This window comes from Falco punctatus (assembly GCF_963210335.1).
Source record: "Falco punctatus genome assembly, contig: scaffold_28, whole genome shotgun sequence".
Lineage (NCBI taxonomy): Eukaryota > Metazoa > Chordata > Aves > Falconiformes > Falconidae > Falco > Falco punctatus.
Genome location: NW_027660251.1, coordinates 877,171 through 891,787, shown reverse-complemented (window position 1 = coordinate 891,787; position 14,617 = coordinate 877,171). Strand labels below are relative to the sequence as shown.

At 42.7% G+C, this 14,617-nt stretch overlaps 1 long non-coding RNA gene across 1 annotated transcript; it reads left to right on the top strand.

Moving 5' to 3' along the window:
* The first annotated feature begins 4,392 nt into the window (after positions 1–4,392).
* On the top strand, positions 4,393–10,810 carry LOC308057376. Its single transcript, XR_013925238.1, has 3 exons — positions 4,393–5,184; positions 7,138–7,351; positions 9,515–10,810. It is a non-coding gene; the product is annotated as an uncharacterized lncRNA (long non-coding RNA).
* The last annotated feature ends 3,807 nt before the right edge of the window (positions 10,811–14,617 follow it).

The following is a 14,617-nucleotide window of genomic DNA, read 5'->3' as shown; positions in this document are numbered from 1 at the left end:
GCCTTCCTCCCCCTCTGCATCTCCCCAGCTCTCACAGAGGAGGGGTTGCCAGTGGTGCCTTCTTCAGGCAGGGCAATCTGCAGCTTCCATTGAATACCCTCCTTTCCTTTGAAAGCCCTGCCTCCTTCTGGCGGGTGGGGTTTGCTCATTTCCATGGGCGCTTTTGCAGGTGGTGGTGACATGGGAAGGAAAGGGACATACAGTGCTGGAGGTAAAGAGCCGCTGCGCGTCTGTTTACACCGTGTTTGTACAGCTGAGGTGGATACAAATCGGGGGTGGCTTTGCTGGAGAACTTTGCCAGGGATATAACTGACCGCCTGTTTGGGAGTCCCAGAGCAGCACGTTCAGTAACAGGAGATCGCTGCACTGCCTGCCCTTGCCGTTGCTCTTGCGCATGCGGCAGTAAATACCTCCTCTGCACAAAACTGAGTCCGGGTAGAGTCCACGGAGACAGTTTTGGTAAGAGTCCCAGGTGCTGCAGAAAAGCAGTCTGAGGTCTCAGCTGAGCTGTACTGCTTCAGAAGGGAGATTAGCCATAGATAGGTACGTGCTTTCTTTCTCAAAGAGGGGAAGGATGGTGTGGGATAGTCCTTTGCTCGGTGGTCCTGTGGGCGTGTGCACTGGAGAGGAGCCATCACAGGCCACCTCTTCCTGAGCAAGCCACCACTGTGGGAGGCACTGAGATGCTCAGCAGAGGCAGTTTAGGAGCGACAGGGGTGGTCTGTCCTGCTGCTTGGAGGTAATCCGCTCCATACAACCCTGAGATGCAACGTACCCCGCTAGAAGGAATCCCAGTAGAGGTGGACAAAAAGATGAACACGTGCAGGTATTGCTCCCCAGCAACATGCGAAAAAATTCATCAGCAGTACATATCCTGGCATGTATCCGTTCATATGGAAGGTGAATATTTATGGTTTTTAGTGTAAGTCAAAAGTTGTTGGACAGTCTGGTTTGCCTTGGAACAAAACCATACAACTAAATTTCGCGAAGCAACCCGTGTTTCAAATCCGTGGACAAGGTGAAATGCCATGTGCATGAGAGCGTTTCTCATCAGCGCGGATCTTTGCTGTCTCTAAAGCAGTGCAGGCTGGGGCTGTGGGTGCTACTGGAGATACGCAGCCCGCCTGCACTGCAGGAAGGTCATTCTGGTCTGACTGTCAGATGGAGCTGTATGTTGTACAATATTGTACGTGTTGTGCCAAGCTTTCTGCAGGTAAAGAAAGAAGCAGTCATGTGTTTGACAACAGCAATCATAGGTGATGCTGTGAAGAAATTCAGGGAAAATCTGCGGCGCATGGGATTTTGACTACAACCAAGCTGTAGTTCTGACTTGTCTTGGTCACTTTAATTAGTAATGTGTCATTAATTTAAAAATAACCGGTGCAGTTAAAGAGCATGGGTGTTGGTCAGAAATGCCTGGTTTCTCATGTGTAAATTCACCAAGTCAGATGCACTGATGCAAGTGCCTGGATGAATCGGTAAAACAGGGCTGGGCTAGCCAGGGTTGGCACGGGCAGCGTGTGCAACATGTAGTTGTTTAGGCAATAGCTCTAATTCAGAGTTATGATGGAGGTGCTGAATGTGCTTGGTTTTGAAAGCACGCAGTGTTCGTTAGCTTCAATGGAAACTGCAGGATCCTGCTGTCCAAATCAATGAAACTGTGAGATACAATCCACTGTTCAGGAAAGTCAGAATATGTTTTTAGGTAAAACCGCTGCTGAAGCGATAGCAGCGATGGAGCGTGTGTAAAAGAGCCTAGGGAGACCTGCAGCCTTCTGGAGCCAGGCAGAGTATTTCCTGTTCACTTTAGCTATTGGTCACGAAGGGAAGATGCTTCCTACAAATTGGGGTTTGTTCTAATGGAAATAGGTGACTTGTGAATAAAGAGGGCAGTGCAGAGTTGTCTTTTTTCCCCATTTTTGGAAAACAGAATGCATTATTGTTCCAGTTTAACAGTAGGTGGCACTTGGTTCCAGTGCAAGTAGTTATCTCTTCATTGCCATAAAAAGAAATCCATAGAACTCTATCGGTTCTGATTCTGAATCAAAGAATGAAAATAGCTTCTGAACAGGGTCCTGACTAATAATTCATGTGCTGTGATATCTGCATGGTGTTTCTTCATTGCCTTTCACTAAAATTCCTCTTTCCTGTGAAACCAGTTGTGTTTGTGGGTTTGGGATCTTTTTTTCTTTCCTCCCCTTGTTCGCGAACTGCTTGATTTTTTTCTGGTGGTGTTACAACGAACATTGTGCAGTCCTCCTAACGCTTTGTCCATCAGTACTGTTTTCACTTTTTTCTTGTTCATGTTTTAAGAGACACTATTGTTTTCTTTCTAAGGGCTGTATTTTTGTTATGTCTTGCATCATGAGTGAATTCAAAGTACTTTCAATGGCATAATACACTTTGTAGTGTAGTTTTGTGAAAATGCTTCTCTATGAATTAAAAAAAAGATCATTTTATATTATTTCATGGGTAAACCCTGAATTAATCAATCTTGGATGTGGTGTTTCTGTCTTCTAGAAATACGTGAAGCTTAACTTTATTTTTATAGGTTAAGAAGGAAAAAAGCAAACAAAGATGTTCAAAAGTGCAGGCCGTGGCAAAACAGGAATGTGTGGATAAATTAAATAACATCACTAATCGGCAAATGAAACAAAAGATTACTGTAAGGAAGAATGACTGTTTGAAAATGGAGAATGAAAACACGATAGAAGAAAAAGACAAAAAGAGTTTTTCATCTGGGGAGAGCTCAAAATTGATTAAAATGCCAATGAAAGGGTAAGCTAAGGAAATAATCTCTAGCTCTTATTTGTAGTACTATGTAAGTGTTTTAGGTTTTCTGATACTGTGGTAGTTGAAGTAGTTTCCTCAGTGGTGAAAGCCATAGTGAGTAGTCCACTGCTTCTCAAAAAATGAAGAAAAATTCTTTTTAGACAAAATGAAGCGCACGATGGAGGTTCAAATTTATTGCCTGCTCTAAAAAAAGAAAAGGGGAAAACAAAAGAAAACGCCCACCTAAATTCCTGTGATTTCCATGTCAACACTGAGGTAAAATGCATCTTCAAAACCAGAACTGAAGACTGGAAAAAGCAGTTATTTTTGTAGGAAATGGCCACCTAGAAAAGAAAAGTAGGAACTTGGGGTTTGCTACTACTCCCTTTTCTAGGTGATTTTAGTGATCTCCGTGCAGTTGGTGTTTTCCTTTTCATTAAGTTAATATGCCCTTTGTCGGGAGAGGGGAAAAGATGATATTACCAAACCAATCTCAAAAGTCTAAAGAAGGCACACGTATTTTTATGCAGACCTAAGCAGGAGCTTTTTCTGTCTGTCCTTCAAAGGAATCTCTGCTCTAGATGCTTTCTGTAACGTGGCTGTTGGATATAGTCCAGCTTAACCTGGATCCAGCTCACATTCCACGTGTCCCCCTCACTCTAGAGGAAGGGTTTTAAATACTTGGGCATATTCCACGATCTTTACAGTCAAGTCTGTGATTTTATCATAGCTATTTTTTGTCTCGGTTGTTTCTGGACATCATCTTAAGTATGTCTGTTTCACAGAAATATTTTTTTATAAACCTACTCACTTGGTGGTTTTTTTTTTTTCTTTCTTTCTGTGTAATGCAGTAAAATTGCCCTGAATGCCAAAGGTGCAAAGGAAAGTAAAAGACAGCCTTCAAAGCAGAAGGCTCATCAGCAGATGAGCTCTTCCAGTGGCAATCATGGTCAAGTACCGGATGATAGCACTTCCAGTGAAACATCTGAGGATGAAGGAAGGTATGCATATAAGGTATGTTGAAAATAAAACTCACTTAATGATAAAAATTGGCCTGAGAGCTAGAGGCAAGTTTGGGGTTTTGTTGTGTGTTTAAGGTTTTTTGTAAACCTGATGCATATGAAGATTCTTGTTCTTTCGTGTGACCACCTGATGTTCTTTCTTGTTCTTTCTTGTTCTTTCCTGTGACTACCTGATGCGCTTTGTGTTGACAAACACTTCACTTCTGTTTAGAGTGCTTTTGAACATGCTGGCCAAGTCAACAATAAGGTCACGTGCACAAATTCTGATTAATTACATGACTGTGTGTGCACAGGCATAGAAGTATTTCATGTGTTTAAAAAGGGTGAGGTATCTCAGTTTTTTCACTGCAGGTATCTCAGGATTTTTTGCCCTGCTCCCCGCTCCACCTTTTCTCTTGCAGCTGTGTACCCTCCTGACTTCTTGCCCACCCTGAACTTACTTGTGTGGGTTGTGGCAAAGTGAGAAAGAGAAGTTGTTGACACTGTTCAGCCCTAGCTAAAAATCTGGTGTGTTATCAATGCCGTTTTGGTCAGAAATCTAACACACAGCCCTGTGTGGGCTGCTGTGAAGAAAATAAACTGCGTCCCAGTCAGACCCAGGACACCAGAGAATCCAAAATTACAGTTCTTTGACCTGTAGGAGAAGGATTCTCGGTACTGAAGAGAGCTAAACCCCTGGTATTAAACAGGGAATGCACGTAAGCGTATAGCTACATGTCTGTAGCTGTAAGATTTCTGTCACTTTGCGTGAAGTTTAGGGAACAGTTATTTCAACTATTTGCTTAATATCTTGAGGAAAAATTAGCCTTCCAGTAGACATTAATAGCACACAATAATTGTTTCAGTCTTGAACTATATCTAGCAAAGTTACTATACCAGATTTTAGTTTAATTCAGTTCTGCAATTAAGTTTTCAAAGCAACTGTAGGTATTATTCATAATGCAAAGTAAGCATTTCAGTACTGAAATATATTTCTTGTTTTCTAGACCTGCAGCAACAACCAGGAGTGAAAGGAACGAGGTACTGTAAAACTAGTTTCTTGATAAACAGTCTCTATCAGCTTTTAATCACTTAGGTGGGAGCAGTGTTTATGTAGTGATCAACCAGATGTACAAATTGCTGCTGGTATGCAGCTTTATTGTATTTGAGACAAATCTGTGGGCTGTGAAGGAGAGAATGAATCATTCCTGCATTTGTAATGGTCTGTAATACTAGACAGTGGAATTACAGAAAGTACTGTATTTTTTGTAGGTCAGCATACCAGTGGAAGTAACTGATGACCCTGGTTTAACTCACTCATCTGACCCACCTTCAGAGGATGTCCGGTTACAAGCTTCAACCTACAAGGAGACTATGCTGCTGTTGGAAGAGCTTAGTGTGGTTCATATGGGTATGTTTTCAAGTCTCTGTCTTCAGCTGTTACAAGTTCCCCTTAAAACATGATTTCTTTGTATGCACTCCTAAGTATGTTAATTTCATATTTTGATATAGTATCTCTTTGTGACTAGAGATCCCCCTCAAAAGCTGTGAAACTGTCACCTGACCTGAGATGTTGCCTGCATTGCCAGCCGACGTGCCTTACGTTATCATTGGTTCTCTGTCTAGTCAGAGCTGGAGAAGCAGTTTCTTGCAAAGTACAGTTCAGCTCCTTCTAATGCGGTCATCAAAAGTCAGCAAGAGCTTTTTCTTCTTTATATCCCCTTGATGTGGTTTAAGCCCAGCCACACCTAAACACCTAAGCACCACACAGCCACTCACTTGTTCCACCCCAGTGGGGTGGGGGAGAGCATCGGAAAGGGAAAAGTGAGAAAACTCACGGGTCGGCATGAAAACAGTTTAATAGCAAAAGCCACGCACGCAAGCAAAGCAAAGCAAGGAATTCATCCAGCACGTCCCATGGGCAGGCGGGTGTTCAGCCATCTCCAGGACAGCAGGGCTCCGTCACGCATAACAAATACTTGGGAAGACAAAGTGCCATCACTCTGGATGTCCCTCCCTTCCTTCGTCCTCCCCCAGCTTTATATGCTGAGCATGATGCCGTGTGGCATGGCACGTCCCTTGGGTCAGCTGGGGTCAGCTGTCCCAGCTGTGTCCCGGCCCGGCTCCTTGCGTACCCCCAGCCTGCTGGCTGGTGGGGTGGGGTGAGGAGCAGAAAAGGCCTTGGCTCTGTGTGAGCGCTGCTGGGCCGTAAGGAACACATCCCCGTGCTACCAACCCTGTCTGCGGCACAACTGTAAAACATGGCCCCGTACCAGCGACTGTGAAGAAAATTAACACTATCCCAGCCACAACCAGCACACCCCTCAACAGCTAATGACAAAGAGTACAGCAAAATAATGGCTTTGCTTAAAAATAATAAGTACATATATATAACAAATTTCAACTGTCATAAGATGCTTGCATATATGCACAAGGCATTATATAAACATAAGCATCGCTTACTAGGGCTCTTAAACTATGCTAAAATTTCATCAGGCAAGTGTTAACCTTGGCCGAAGGCCAAACTCCCCGCCCAGTGCTGCCACTGCCCCTCATTTACAAAACGGGGTGAAAAAGCTTGTGGGTCAGTGTGAAGGCAGGGCTGTCACTTCCCAGTGACTGTCACTGGCCAAACAGACTCCACCGATTAAAATACATTTGGATAGTGAGAAACAAAGACCCCAAACCTGAGAAGGACACGTCGGCACCCCCCCTGCTCAAGCTCTGCTGCGCTCCTTCCCTGCCACCTCCCCAGGCAGCACGGGGAGGCTGCGGTCTGCAGTCGGGACGTAGCAGTTTCTCTCTGCTGCTCCTTCCTCGTCCCTTTTCCCTGCTCCAGTGTGAGTCCTCCCCCAGGCTGCAGTCCTTTGGGGAGAATCTCCTCCAGCCTGGGCCCTCCATGGGTCGCAGGTCCTTCGGGAAGGATCCGCCTGCTCTGGCACGGGGTCCTGCGCAGCACTGCGCTGTGGGTATCTGCTCCAGCATGGTTCTCTCAGGGGCTGCAGGGGAATCTCTGCTCTGGCACCTGGAGCAGCACCTCTCCCTCCTCCTTCGCTGACCTGGGTGTTCGTTTGCGGGGCTGGTTTTCACATGCTTTTCCCCTTCCCTGCCCGTGTGGTGGTTTCACCCTTTCCTACGTTTGTTTTTCCTGAGGAGCTGCCAGCACGGCTGAGAGGCTCAGCTGTGCCCTGCGGTGGGTCCATCGAAACCGTCCATGTCCAGCACGGGACGACCCCTGGCTCCTTCTCACAGGGACCTTCCCGCTACCGAGACCTGCCACCTGCACCTAATGCAGCAAAGCATTGAACAGCTTGTACATTGGGCAGTATTTGTGCAGCTTTGTGTCTTTTCTGTCTCAAACCAGGTTCTGCTACTTTGTTGAAAATGCAAAACATACTTCTTGAATATGAACAGAGAATAGAACGTCAGAAAAATCAGTATAAAGCGCTCTCAAGAGAAGTAAGGAAATTGGAAGATGAAAGGGAGGAGTCACAGTTCAGAGCGGAGAAGACTCAAGATTTGAAATCCGTATTGGCTCACCAAGCAGCAGAATGGAAAAGTGATATCCAAAGCCTTAAGTATGTAAATTGTGGTCTGATAATGTATTATCTTGTCAGTGGTTTTGTTCCGAAAGACACTGATGGTGCAGGCACCAGGATGAGAAGTTTCCAGTCTTTTGGGTTTGGGTTTTTTGAATCCCGTGGGTCAGTTATGCTATGAAGTAGATAATGGGAGAGGGGAAAAACGTCCGGTTACCAGCTCCATGTACAGTCTTCTGGATGTTGTTCTAACTTTGTTTTCTAGCAAGAAAAGAGCAAGAGAGTGTGTATGGGGAAATCAGATTTATAAGAGAGATTTGAGAGATGGTTGGGTGGTGGTTTTTTTTTTTTCATTTTGTCCTTGCAGCTTCAGTTGGCCTATAATACTAGGATTTCTGGTAACTCCACCCAGTGCAAGTCAGACCAGAGCTTAGAGCATTTGTTTGCTTACCTGTTTGTTTGTTGGAAAGGTCAAGTTTGGGATTGCCCCTTTCCCCACACTCCTGAGCTAGACCCGGAGGTGTGAGGTTTCTCGTCGCTGTTGACATCACGTCAGACAGGGGTGGCCAGCAGGCACCGTAGGCAGTTCAGCAAGGACGACTGCAGAGCCCTGGCCTGGGAGGGGAGATCTCCTTGTGGTGATCCCCGGTGGGACGGCGTGGCTGGGGAGCGGCCCAGGCAGAGAGCGAGCTCAGCAGGAGCCACCGTGAGCTGGCAGCTGGGGCGGCCCGCAGCGGCCTGGGCTGTATGGAGGGCAGCAGTGCCAGGGCCCTGGGGGCAGTGAGTGCCCACCCCTCCGCAGGGCTTGCTGAGCTGTGTCTCGAGCCCGGGGCCCGGTGTTTGGCCGCCCAGCCCAGGAGATCTTGCCCAGTCTGTGTGAGGTCGGCAGGGAGATGCCGGGCTGGCCCGGGGGCAGGAGCACCAGCCCTGTGAGGGGAGGCTGCGGGAGCTGGGCCTGGGGGAGTTGGGCCTCCCAGCGCGGGGGAGGGGGGTACGAGGAAGAGAGGCCGGTCCCAGCTTGGCCTGGGTTTGACTTCAGCAGGTGTTCAAAATCCTCAAACATCTGTCAAGTATAAAGAAGTAGTATTTTCATTCTAAGTGAATTCTCCAAGCAGCGTTAAATTTATACTTTCAAAAGTTACACTTTTTGCGAAATTACACTAGAAACTACATGTAAAGCTTTCTCCTTGCAATATACGCCATTCAAATACAAATGTTTCTGTCAGTCTTTCAAGTAATTTTAGTGGTGGTTGATTCTTGTTTTGCAGCATTTCTAAAGCAGGCTTTCAATTGGCAGTTCTTCCCTTAGGTTGACACTTGATTTTTTTTAATTTTTTTTTTTTGTCCACTATTGTGAGTATATGGGAAAAAATAGTCAAAATAATGATCAAACACAAAGCTGCTTCCTTGTTTGGGTACCGTGGGCACACCATGGACCGTTTTTTACCATGTCGGTGCTCATTGCTGATTGTTTCAGTTGGTAAAGAAGCTGACCTTCCATAAGGCTTTCCTTGTAAGTCAGCTTCAAAATGAAATTGCTGTAGTTTCTCCCAGAGGTAGATCCAGCTGAGGTTTAAAACTGTTTTTAATCGTATTCAGCTTAAACCCCATGCATTTCTGAATCTGGTTTTGAACACTGACATCCTTCTTGAGTAAACAGAAGCTGCTTGTTCTGCCTGTGGGCAGCAGTTGTTTTAGACTTACAGAAGGCTGCTGAAAAATTGTCGGGTCTGCCATAGGTAAGTGGCGTGCTGATTCACCAGTATTACTTCTGGTCACTGAATCCGTAATATGTAGGCAATGCTCAGTATACTAAGAAAATGTATACTAACCATAGTAAGTTTACGATGCTTTGATCTGATGAGACAACAAACTCCTTTTTCAACAAAATGGCTGTAATATGAAGATGGGTTTTTTTAATTTTATTTTTCTAGTGTGCACACTGGTGTGTGTTTCCCTATACAAACTTACAAATAACGGATAAATCACTCAAAGTTTTTTTTCTCTATCTTGTACAACTGATACCATGCACAACGGAATGAAGTTAGAATTCTTTAAAAAGTTGAAAAGTACAGTAAAAATATGAACTCTGAAAACATTTAACATTTTTTATGGTTTGAGTTGTCTCTGCAAGTTCATCATGTTGGAATATCTACTTTTATATCAGTGCTTTTGTTTCTCAAATCCTCCGTTAAATCCCAGATGTTCTTTGAAACAACAAGAAGAAAAGAGGCTCAGAGTAGAAGTGCTGTGTGAGAAAATGAGAGAAGACCTCCGAAGGAAAGAAGATCAATATTGTAAAGAGATGGAGGAGAAACAGAAACTTGAGTTACACTCTAGGAATTTAGAAATGGAGTTAAGAACACTGAGAAAGCTCTTGAAACAGGTATATTAAATAATGAATTAAACTCTTTGTCTTATTTTCTGCTTCTTTTCAATTGTATTCCAGTATGCCTAGAGAAGGAGGCGCTTTGTTCACGGAAGAGGCGTTGGATAACAATTGTCAGGTTTTGAGAACAGTAGGGTACAGTTGGTTCACAATTGGGCTGTTCTTTTTTTTTTTTTTTTTTGCTTTGCAGTTTATTATTCCTTTTTTCCTTTTTCAAAATTGAGGTTTCATTTGTATTTCAGGCAAAGCCTTACATTTTTTTGAATTACTACAAAACATCCTGTATTTCACCTTCTTAAATTTTCATAAGAAAATTTAAATTTATTTATTTATAGGTGGATTATCATAACGGTGGGGAATCAAAAATGTTTTCAAGTATGCAAGGGAGAATGGGAAGATGTATTGCTAGCTCTGTTTTTTCTTCAGATGCAAGCAGTTTTATTGTATTACTGTAGGTTGAAGAGGAACGTGATGAAACACAGAGACAGCTCTCTCAGGAAAAGAGGGCCAGAGCCCTTCAAGAAGGAATTTTGAACAACCACCTTGGGAGACAAATGGAACTAGAAGAAGAGACAAGAAGATCTATAGGAAAAAAATCAGAGGTAAGCAGATTTTTTTTTCTAATAATAAATTAAATTTCACCATGTTTGTTTTAAAGTCATAATAAATCTTACATAACTTTTTCTGTTTCTTGATGGTTTATTTACTGTTTACCAGTGTAACTTATCTGGGTAAATACCTTTCTTGTTTTCTCTTATGTCTAAAAGTTCTGGAAAGCAGCATCACTCCTGTATGTACCTGAATTACTTGTGCAAGTAGGAAACTAATAGAAGACACTGTTTACACCGTTTCTTAACCTATCTGTTATTTTCCATTTCATAGACATTTTGTCATCACTTTTTAGGCTTTCTAGCAGTGAAACACCTAGCTACCTATGTCAAGGTTGACCAGGAAGAAAGTTGTTTGACAGTGTTTGTGTTTCCATTGCTTTTTTTTTTTTTTTTTTAAATTAGTTATTCCCTTATTGAACTTACTTCAAGTATGCCTTTCTTTTCCACCTCCACATAACTAAAATTTTATGATCGAATATCAGCAATGAATTCAACTCTCTGTAAAAGTTAGAGTAACTGGAGGAGAAAAAGCAATCATAAGCACTGTATTAAAAAAGATCTTGAAAAGAGTTTACAGAATTTCCTAAAGAATGTGCAGTGCCTGGAAGATCTTGAAAAGAGTTTACTGAATTTCCTAAAGAATGTGCAGTGTCTGGAAGCCTTTTTGTTCTTGGCTGTGCTGCCCAATAAATGTAGAGTGAATGTGTTTAAGTGGAAAAAAGTTATACATACAATAAAGAGGCAATATACAGGACTATTGCATTCCGGGGGTGATTGAGTTTTATAGCTAACTTCCAGTAACACAAAAGGATAAGTGTTCAGAAGACATTTGAGAAGGAAAATACCCTTTCTAGCCTTGTTTTTACCAGATCTGTAGCACAACTAATTCAACCTTAAAGGCAGTATTATAAAGGCATGCACATACAAGAAAGCGCTGTCATTTTAAAAGCTTTGGTTGCTGGTTTAAGGGGGGGAAAAAACGTAACTGTATATTTGGGATGTTCATTTAGGTTTTAAGGATATGTTGCACTTCCGTTGTGTACGTACGTTGTACATGTGCATGGGTTCACAGAGTAGCTTATTGCCTGAAACTTCATCTTTGAAGTCATGCTTTAGTACTAGAAATGTTAAAATGCAGTTTATTGCTGCAGGTTTTTTGTAGATTCATTTCCCAATTGGCTCTTTATTCATGTTCCCTGTCCTTCAGGAATCCAGCACTGACAGAGAACAGGATCTGTTGTACAAGAATCAGTTACCACAAGATGAGATTGCTATGCTAAGGCTAGAAGTCACTCAAGTAAGACTTAGGCACCAGGAGGAAGAAGGAAAATATTTAAAGGAAAATGAGACCTTGAAAGAAAAAAATGAAGCTCTCAAAAAGGAACTTAAACTGAACAAGGAAGCGTTAAGACAAATGTTTTTTCAGTTCAACACGGAGCTGGACTTACTAAAGACAGAATCTGCAGTGCTGACTTCCAAACTTGAGCAGACAAACAAAAGCAAAGACAGACTAGAGACAGAAATTGAATCATTTCGTTCCTCCCTGAACGCTGCAGTTCAAGAACTTGAACTTCATTTGTCATCAAAAAGCAATGCTGAACGAAGATTTCACAGAGAACGTGATGAATGCCTTTGCTTGCAAGTCGAGCTCCATCGTGACCTCTCTGACGTGCAAGAAACCAACAAGAGCTTGTCTCTGCAGCTGTGTAAAGCTAAAAGCAAAGCTAATAGGCTAGAAAATGAGCTTCACCAGTTGAAGCAAATGCTCAGAGAAAAAGCTTTGCTTTTAGAAATGGCAAAAAAGAATTAAGTCAAGGCCAGTGTCGGGCAAAGGAATGTGATCATGCTCGACAACTTGAGAAAGATCCAGTAAGCAAACTTGTAATAAAACAGGAGTCCTTGCAGGAGCGATTGGCCCAGCTCCAGGGTGAAAAACCTTTTTACTCCATCAGCAATGGGAAGAGATGCAGAACAAGAGGATCATGAAAGAAAAAATGGTGGATTATGTGCAGCACTGTTTTAATGACATTTTCAGCAAACTTAGAGCTGATAGGGAAAAGCAAGTTTATCTAATAGAAGAGTGAAACAAGGATTTAAATGCCAAGTGCACTGATTTAAGGGAACAAGTCTTTAAATATGAGACTGACGTAGTAGAAAGACAGGTAAAGTATATGCGTAGAAAGAACAATTTAAAGTTTGTCCATTCTTGAAATTAGTTTGTTCCTAATGTATCCGGTGTAAGTTATATGCATGGGACCAAAGAATACTAATTTGTTCTGGTTTGTAATGTTTCTCTCGGAATTGCGGAAAGTTTTGGCAACGGGGATATTAGTCCTCAGATCTAAGCAGAGAACAGAAAAAAGGTATCCAAGTCTAAGCTTTGATCAAGAAAGGTGATTCTTCTCTAGAACTTTTTTTCATCTCTTTTCCTTAGTCCATGTTATGCCCTATAGAATAGTCTTAAGTATTTGATGGTTTTGATGTAAGTATTGCACTGATGACATGAATGAGAGTGGTAGAAAAGGAGGAACCATCCAATACACGAGGGCTGAGAAATGAAGGTACAGAGAAGTGAAGTGGTTGGGGATAGATTTATATGAAGCTTCTATAGAGGGGAAAAAATAGGTTCTCTGTAAGCTGCTATCAAGATTGAAGAGTATTAGTAATGTCCAGCTGTTGATTTCTGTCTGTGTTTTGAGGGTTCTGAGGGGCCTGCCTGTTCCTCAAAGTTCATGTCAGACGGTGACCTTAAGCTCTCTCTTTTATGATGTGTAGCCACACTCCAGCAGTACTGTCAATCATTGTAAACTGTGACTTGCTTTGTATTCTTACTACCAAAATAATGGGTTCCTTTTGAAGATCATGTGAGAGAGTGTGTGTGTCTATATGTATATAGCTATATATATATATATATATATATGAGCTATGCAGATTTTTGTAAACCTAAGCTATCAGTACTTCTAAAACGAGCTGAGTAAGAAGACTACAAGAGGATGTGATTCAACATACCCTTAAAGTGTATCTCAAAGGAGCTTTCAGATATTTGTATTCATTTAATTGTATTTGTATAGTGAAGAAACAGAAGAAAGAACAATCTAACACAAAGTCCTGCCTTCAGTCACCAGAGTAATATTTGCAGTCAAACTGTGGCTCTTAGATCACAACAGATTTCTTTGGGTTTTGTTAGGAAAAAAATACCTGATGGCAGTGTGTTCCTGTGTATTGTTCAAGGAAGAACAATACCTGAGCCTATTTTATGTGTTAGGAAACAGAAATCCTCGTGAACAGCTGCTGATAGTCAAAGGTTCTCAGCTGAGAAAGATGACGAGAGGTCATCATCCATGCAGATGCCTGCTGCTGGCAGGCAAAATTTCATACTTTTGGGTTCAATCTAGACAGGTCTAATTGTATAATAAAATAAGTTAAAGGCGTATTTCATGTTCTTAGAACTTTCTTCATGCTAATTTAACTGTTTTGTTAGGGCATGTTTGGACAACTGCAGCAGGAGCTTGCTGATGCACCTAAAAAGCAATCTATGCCAGCAGCTTCACTTGAAGTTACTACACGCTACCACAGTGACCTGGAGAGAGACAAGCTGCGCTTGCAAAAGGAGTTGGAAAGAAAGTTGAAAACTAAGGTACTTAATGTCCGTAACTATATGAAGAAATCTGAGTGTAGCTGTTGAAAGTAGGAGCGAATGTTGTCCTTTTGCACAACCTTTTGCGGTGTTCTTACAAATACTGAAGTATAGAGGGAACCAGAGGAGCTTTGCAGGAAAGCTGTAGGGTGATTTTGTGTGTGTGTGTGCATGTCATCTTATGCCCCAAAGTTGTAACCTCATCCTGTCGCTTCTAGAGTATTCCTTCTTCCCACCAGCTCCAGCTGCTGTTCTTGGTTATGGTTCCTAAGGTGTGTTTTACACTCCACATCAACCTTGGCCATAGGTCTTGGATGGGTGGAGGAGAGCTTAGGCCTGTTTCTGTGTAAGTTACTGCATTCTCCTGCGCTCTTGTCTTTTCCGGCCACCTTACTTTTTCTTCTGCCACTGTTGCCTTCACAGACACAGAAGCAGAACATGCTGGCTCTGACATCCAAGGACTTGCACAGCACGTGGGAGGAGCACTTGAAGTCAAGATCCCACCTTGAAGAGCGCGTTGCTCAGCTGGACGAGGAGAAGGCTGAACTGTTGCAACAGGTGAGCCCAGAAAATTCTCCAGGCACTGAGCCAATACCCAGGAGAACCACCAGGAGAACCACATGCACCTTCTGGTCAGGTTCTTACATATCATTGCTTTCTGTTATCCC